The sequence below is a fragment of the Leptonychotes weddellii genome, chromosome 13 (assembly GCF_054177405.1).
Source record: "Leptonychotes weddellii isolate Sample4059 chromosome 13, ASM5417740v2, whole genome shotgun sequence".
NCBI classification, from domain to species: domain Eukaryota; kingdom Metazoa; phylum Chordata; class Mammalia; order Carnivora; family Phocidae; genus Leptonychotes; species Leptonychotes weddellii.
In genome coordinates, this window is record NC_138381.1 from 80,534,159 (window position 1) to 80,542,345 (window position 8,187).

Genomic DNA, 8,187 nt, shown 5'->3' on the forward strand with positions numbered 1-8,187 from the left:
ATTTCTGGGCTCTCTATTCTGTTCCATTGATCTATGTGTCTGTTTTTGTGCCAGTACCATGCTGTCTTGATGATGACAGCTTTGTAATAGAGCTTGAAGTCCGGAATTGTGATGCCGCCGGCTTTGCTTTTCTTTTTCAACATTCCTCTGGCTATGCGGGGTCTTTTCTGGTTCCATACAAATTTTAGGATGATTTGTTTCTGGAAAGAGTTTTATGATGTCACATATTGTGCTCATCCCGAGGCTGTAACAAATGACCTCTAGCTTAGTGGCTCAAAACAAAACACATTTTTTTTTTAAAGATTTTATTTATTTATTTGACAGAGAGAGAGATAGCGAGAGCAGGAACACAAGCAGGGGGAGTGGGAGAGGGAGAAGCAGGCTTCCCGCAGAGCAAGGAGCCCGATGTGGGGCTTGATCCCAGGACCCTGGGATCATGACCTGAGCCGAAGGCAGACGCTTAACGACTGAGCCACCCAGGCGCCCACAAAACACATTTATTACCTTATGTTTGTGGGGCCAGGTGTCTTGCTGGGCTTGATTCGGCCTTTCCTGGAGGCTCTGGGAGAGGGTCCGTTTTGTCCCCTTTCCGGGCTCCTGGGGGCACCATTTGCCCCCGCTGGTGGCTCTTCCTCCTTCCATGGGGCGCTCACCCCTCTCCCGCCGGCCCACATTTTGCCTGCCCACCGCCAGTTCTCCCCTTCGTGGGACTCCTATGATTAGACTGGGCTTCCCCGGACAGTGTCCCCTCTCGGGGTCTGTGGTGCCGATCACCTCTGCGAAGTCCCTTTTGGGGACTTTGAGTCACAGGTGCTGGGGCTGGAGCATGGACATCCCTGGGGGGATTCTGCCCACGACACTTACACTTGGCTTGTTTCCAGAGAACTATTTGATGTATTCCTTTGTGCAAATGGGAAGGACACAGGATGAAACACCTCATAGATCATGATGCATGACTTTTGTTTGGTACTGATGTCATCCAAGGGAAAGAAATACTCGAAGGGCTACTATCATCAGACCAGTCCCTTTTGACCTGCGGGCTGAAATGTCAGCCCATGGGGAGGAAAAGATACACATATCCCTGATCATCAGGAAACGCTGATTCAAACTGCAGTGTGACAGGGGCGCCTGGCGGGCTGGGTCAGAGGAGCGAACAACTCTTGATCTTGGAGTTCAAGCCCCACATTGCCGGGAGAGATGACTGAGAAATAAAATCTTTAAAAAAAAAAAAACAACCAAACCAAACAAAAACTACAGTGTGACACTGTTTTCCCAATGTCTAGGGGAAACAGAAATAGAGATACACGTCCCTTTGACCTACCAATTCCTCTTGAGGAATCTAAAGTAACTGTAAGAGCCCCAGGATGCACACACATATATATGTTGAAGGATATTAGCTGCCGCGTGGTTTTAGTGGGAAAAAAGCTCAAACACACCTCAGTATCTATCAGTGGTGGAAGGTTACTTATTACGTGAGTCAGCCAGCAATGTGGGAAGACACACAGTCCTGCCGCTCCCCCAGCCTCCTTGTGAGTGACGTGATACACCCAGGCAGCCCTGAGACAGGCTGTCAGGCTCCAGCAGAGAAAACATCGCACACCCCGAGGCTTGTGCCCCAGTTCTGAGCAGTCTACCAAAGCGTACTGTGATTTTACAAAATGTTTATAAGCCCTGCATTAGGGTTGAATTGTGTCCCCCAGAAAAATACGCCCAAGTCCTCATCCCCATACCTGGGACCTTATTCGGAGACTGGTCTTTACAGACATAAACAAGTGAAGGGATGTGGTTGTTAGCAGGAGCCCTGATCCAAAACAAATGGTGCCCTCATCAGAAGAGATTAGGACACGGGGTGCCTGGGTGGCTCAGTCGGTTAGGCGACTGCCTTTGGCTGGGGTCAGGATCCTGGAGTCCTGGGCTCGAGCCCCTCGTCAGGCTCCCTGCTCAGCAGAGGAGTCGGCTTCTCCTTCTGCTGCTCCCCCTGCTCATGCTCTCTCTCTGTCAAATAAGTAAATAAATAATCTAAGAAAAAATTAAAAAAAAGAAGAGATTAGGATGCAGACACACAGAGGGAAGACCGTAGGAAGCTATGTGATAGCCCAGGAGACCGCAGGCTGGTGCATCGACAAGCCAAGGATGGCCAGGGATCGCCAGCAATATCAGAAGCAAGGAGAAAAGCCTAGAACAAACTCTCCCCTAGAGCCTTCAGAGAGAGCGTGGCCCCGTCAGCACCTGGATTTCAGGCTTCCAGAAGTGTGAGAGAATCCGTTTCTGTGCTTTCAAGGTACCCAGTTTGTGGTATTTTGTTGTGGCAGCCCCCAGAACCCAGTACGCCCTGTAATTATCTTATAAATAGCACCGCTCTGTTGCATCGGCGATTTCCATGTCTTAGAAGAGCCAGTTTGTTCAAAGTCAGCATTTAACATGTGCCACAATTTTTGAAACCCTGAAAAACATATATACTGAAAATTTAAATATATATACATTTAAAGATATACTAGGAAAATATATATACTGGAATTTTTCATATATATACTTTAAAAGGTGCATATCTAGACATCCATATGTAAATACCTATATATCCTTACATATATAGGTACTGAATCTATATAGGCAGAGATGCTGCTCCTATGCCACATGGTCTATAGATACTAGATCTAGATCTCTCCATCTGAAGGTAAATATAAACATCTGGACTTTAGATGGGTGATACCTAGATAGAGACACAGATACGTAGGTATCTATAGTGGTCTGAAGGGCCCCAGACCTCTGTCAGCCGCTAAGAACTGTTTTCTTCTGTTATATACCTATGCTTTCTTAAGGCCTTTTTTATCCTCTCTCTTAGACCAGACTCCCCTAAAGTGATATTCTTTCACAAAGAGCATTCTCTCCTACTGTGGACTGCCAAAGGTCTGTTTTGAAGGTTCCTCTAGCTATAAAGAAGCAACCGTTGTTCTTAAGACAAGAGGCTCCTTGCGCTCATTCTGAGACCCCGAGTTCACACAGAAACATGGTCAGCACGGGGGTCCCGTGTCACCTCTGAGCCTCTGCTCCAGCCACGTGCCTCCGTGCTGTCCCTGACAGCTCCAGGCAGCCTTCTACCTCAGGGCCTTTGCACTGGCCATTCCCTGGCCCTAGAATTATCTGTCCTCCAATATCTGTGTGGCTTCTTCCCTCACCTTCTACAGGCCTTTGCTCAAATGTCACTATCTTAGGGAAGTCCTGCTGGTCACTCTCCCCTTCCTCTGACATTCCATATATTTTTTTAAGATTTTATTTATTTATTTGAAAGAGAGAGAATGAGAGAGAGAGAGAGAGCACATGAGAGGGGGAAGTGGGAGAGGGAGAAGCAGACTCCCTGTGAGCAGAGAGCCCAATGCAGGACTCGATCCTGGGATTCCAGGATCATGATCTGAGCCGAAGGCAGTCGCTTAACCAACTGAGCCACCCAGGCACCCTTCCATATTTTCTTTACCTGCTTTATTTTTCACTTCGCAATCATCAATAACCTATATACGTTACTTCCTTACCAAGTCTACTTCCTGTTTCTTCTTTCTAGGATGAAAGCTCTAGGAGGCCAAGACCTCTGGGGTCTGTTTCATTCACTACCCCAGTCCTTAGGGAATGGCTGGTCCATAGATGCTCGCTAAGTATTCGCTGAATGAATGAATGAATGAATGAGTGTATTTTTTCAGCTCTGTGTCTTAGATTCACGAAACCAGAGATTGTGAGCTCAGGTCCTGCAGGGCTCAGGCAGTTGAGTGAGTAGAGCGGGCTGAGCACCAGGTGACAAGGGCCAGCAACAGGCTTCAGGTCTGAGACATAATAGGGATTGGCAGAGCCTGAGGCCAAACGCAGTGTTCGCCCATCCCTGGGAGGCAGGTGGCTAATCCAGATGCTCGCGGCCATGTAGGAAAGAGGCTCACGGCCTCTCGTCTTAAGAATAGGCCCAGTGACTGCCTATCTTGATGCTCAACAGAAACCAGATGTCTGGATTTTTATGTGAACTATCCTTGTTTTTTGTGTTGTAGACCCGTCACTCATCACAGTGCAGATTACGTCAAAAGTTAGTGTTTGAAATAACAATAAACAATAAATCTCACATGGTTTCTGTGAGTCAGGATTCGGGAGCGGCTTCACTCCGTCCCCAGAAACTGCAGGTAAGATGCATATGGGGGGCCACAGCCGGCGAGGCGGGACTGGGGCTGGAAGATGACTCTCCAGACGGCTCCCTCACAGGCCGGCTCATCTCCTCATCACTGGAACCTGTCCACAGTCACTAAGTCACTAAGCCCCACCCATACTCCAGAAGTAGACTCAACCCTTTTCAAGAGAGAAGTTTCAAGGAATTTGTGAACTCACTTTAAAAACCAGCACATTTTAAAATACAGGCAACTAGTTTAGATACAAATCATGTTGTGATCCACCCCAGGATAGGACAAATACCACTGATGGTTGGACTGAGTTCATGGGCCACCGAAGTGTACCGTCTGCACTGTCTGGTCGTTGGATGGAAGAGATTGGATGGATATCTGCCATGAATACATGACTAGGCTCTTGATTTCACAGTCAGGGAAAGTAATTTCTGTGCTAATGCTAAGAAGTAGCATGTAATCTGGGCATCAGTGTGCTCCCTATGTAGAAAACTGAGTGTCCAGTAAAGGAAATATTTCATTTGACAAATTACTGATATCCAGCTGGATTGATGAATGAAGTAGATAATGGAATCTTTAAGAATTCCTTCCTTATTGGTTTGCAAACTGCACAATTGGGAAAGGTTGGCCCTGTATTTGCTAAATGTTATTTGTTTAATGATTAGTCTTTGACATGAAATAGCATATTAAAATTCTAATAAGCTTGTGTATGTAAGCCACCATTATTTTATTAGCATATAATGATGCTGTTACTGATTATTCTTTCTGTATTCAGATGGGGTGAAGAGTAATTCACTCAATGATTCAACATATATTTACCGAGCACCCAATATGAGCCAAGCACTGTGCTAGACACCCTGAGTATCATGCCAAGCAACGTGCTTTCTTTATTCTAGTGAGAGAAAGAAAGACAAAAAGGTAAGCATGTAAATTATTAAGCAAGCTATTTTCAGTTAGTGGTAAGTGCTTTGGAGAAAATCAAATGGGGGCTGAGATGGAAAATGGGCTGGTGTGGTGACACCATTTTAGAGAGTGCAGTCAGGGTGGGCTTTCCTGAGGAGGTGACATTTGAGCTGTGACCTGAGGGGTGAGAAGGAGGCAGTCAGGCAAGAATGTGGAGGAAGAGCATTTTAGGCAGAGGGACCAGTCAGTGCAAAGGCCCTCAGGCAGGGACAAATATTGGCAGAGGTAAGATTCAGAAAGGCTCGCGTGGCTACAGCAGAGTTACAGGGAAAGAAGCTGGAGATGGGGTGGAAAAGGAGGCACAACTTAGCTCACGTAGGGCCTGGCCGGCCACCGATTTCATGTATGTAAGTGAGCCGGCAAACTCCTGCAACATTAGCAGGCCCAAGGAGGGTCTGAAATATTCTACGAAGGTCACTTTGTGCTCCTGAAAAGATGCACCGAGAAGGACATCACCATTTCTAAGGTATCCGAACCCAAACTGTGTAACCTGAATCCCATCCAGAGGAAATATCAGACAAAGCCACAGAAGACCTGGCCTACAAAATCTGCTGCAGAAGTGTGAAGGTCATGAAAGTTGAAGTTACTGCTCTGGTTTAAAAGAGACTTCACAGACTGAACAGCTGAAGGTAACATGTAATCCTGAACGGATCCTGCACCAGCTTTGGACGGCAGTGAGACCCGTGGCATTCCGGTCTGTAGATGAGACCATGGGCCAGGATCATTTCCTGAGTTGGGTAACTGAGCAGTGGTTACGTAACAGAATGTCCTTGGTTTCAAGAAATACGTACCTAGGGGCATCCCGCTTGCTGCTTACTCTCAAACATCCCAGAGGACAAAATCCTATATATATATTAAAAATCATATATACAGTGAGATACATACTCAGAGAAGGAGAGGAGGACCAAGGAAATGAGGAAATGCTGATGTTTGAGGAAATTAGAGGCAGTAGCTGAAATCCCTTGTACTGTTGCTGCAACATTTTTGTAATTCTGTTGCCTCTCCATGCATGTGGCTGCAATGTTTGAAACTACAGGGTAAGCACGGGTTTGCAATCCATGCTGGGTGGCAGAGACAAGGAAGTACCCCTCTACACCGCAAAGCCACTGGTGACTGGAAGAGCTCGGGCAGTCTTACCGGGGAAACGCGTTATCTATGCCAGCCAGAGTACGTTTTCCCATTTTTTCTCTGTGCTCTTTGAGATGATCATCTTCAGAAGTTCTGGGACAGGGCCAGTGAATGACATCTGCAACTAACGAACAAACCAAACCACCAGGAGCTCAGCTTAGAATGCTAAGTGTGAGAACAAGGAATACCCTTGGTTTGACATATTTCCCTTTGGCTTTTCTTGTGGGAAGAAATATTTTCAAAAATGCCAAAAGGTAGAAACATTGGTGTTCTCACCGCCTAGAGTTATACAGTGGTTAATATGTTGCCCTGTTTGCTTCAATTACCTTCTTTTAACAGAAGAAAGGGAACCTTGCAGATAGCCTTCTTTGACTGTTCTGCCCCTCCCCATCACACCCCTTCCTACTGTCTCTCGAAACAACAGCATCCGGATTCAGTCTATATCATTGTAGTCAACTAAAAAAAAATTTGTCTACATACATTCAAGAACTAATATGGCTTTGTGTTTATAAAAATGTCCGTAAATGGGGCGCCTGGGTGGCTCAGATGGTTAAGCGTCTGCCTTCGGCTCAGGTCATGATCCCAGGGTCCTGGGATCGAGTCCTGCATCGGGCTCCCTGCTCCTTGGGAGCCTGCTTCTCCCTCTGCCTCTCTCTGTCTCTCATGAATAAATAAATAAAATCTTTAAAAAAAAAAATGTCCGTAAATGGTATTATCCTATACCATCCCTATATAAAATTATACATACTGTGGACTGTATAAAGCTATTATCATAACTTTCTTGAACTTCCTTCTTTTTTTCAACATTATCCTTTGAGATCTAACCCTGTTGATACAGATGAACTTGCTTCCTTTTAGATGCCATACGGGAATCCAGGTAACTATTTGTATACATTTCCCTGTCAATGGGTATTTCTGGAAGTTCCATTTTTTGTTGCTATCGTGTTGTAGTAAGCGCTTGTGATACTGTCTCCCTGTGCATATGTGGGAGCTTAACTCCGGGGAATCTCTCTAGAAGTGGAAGTACAGGGTCACCAGCTCTCAGCATTTATGTTTTATCAGTTCCTGCTCTCCTGGGAGGCGAAAGCAATGTACACTCCCACCAGCAGCAGAGCGAGCTGCTTGGTGTTTTCCTGAGGGTCCTCTGGGGCGCTGGGACTTGAGCTCCCAGCAGGCAGGTTCGCAGAAGCATTGTGCCCAATTTGCGTCCCTTGTGTTCCCAACAGGCTTGCTTGCAAAGTGCACTCAGGACGAAGTGGCTAACTCCTTCTTGGTCATATGGGTCTTCTTTGCTCTGGGAAGAGTTCCCGTGGTGGAATCCTTTCTGAGCAACCTGACTATTCTGATGGGGCCATTAGCTATCTGCTCTTGCTGTGAGTGTGGACGCTTGCTTGTGGAGGGGACCAAGAAGGCCTGGGTTAAAGGAAAATCTGTGGCTGTCCACACAGATGCCGAAAACCGGCCTTAGGCTTAGGGTAAGAGGTTGGGGGACTCCATTTGGCCCACATCCTTGCTAAAGCAAATGGATGACAATAATAATCAATATTTATTAAGCTTGTGGCTCATCTTATTTTCTACTTATATGACCCTCTGAGGTGGATTTCCCCAGGAGCATGTGACTTCTGAGTGCACGGATCTGTCTGGACTCGACAGCTTTACCCCCTCCAGAGTCTGGAACCTAAACACTCATCGATTGTATCCAAGTTTGTAACTGGGATGAGGACAGCTGCCAAGTTTGAAAGCAAGATTTCATCATCCTGTTTGCAGGATACGGTCACAAAGGCTGCTGACCAATTAGATGCTTTAAGAAAAGGGTGGCTGGCTTTTCAGGGTGGGAAAAAGCATCTGTCCTTCTGTCCTTTACCCCCAAGTAGGTTCTGGTTGAGGCCAGGGACACGGGGGGTGAGGGGGTGGGACTAGAACTACAGGGAAGGTGCCAGCAGTC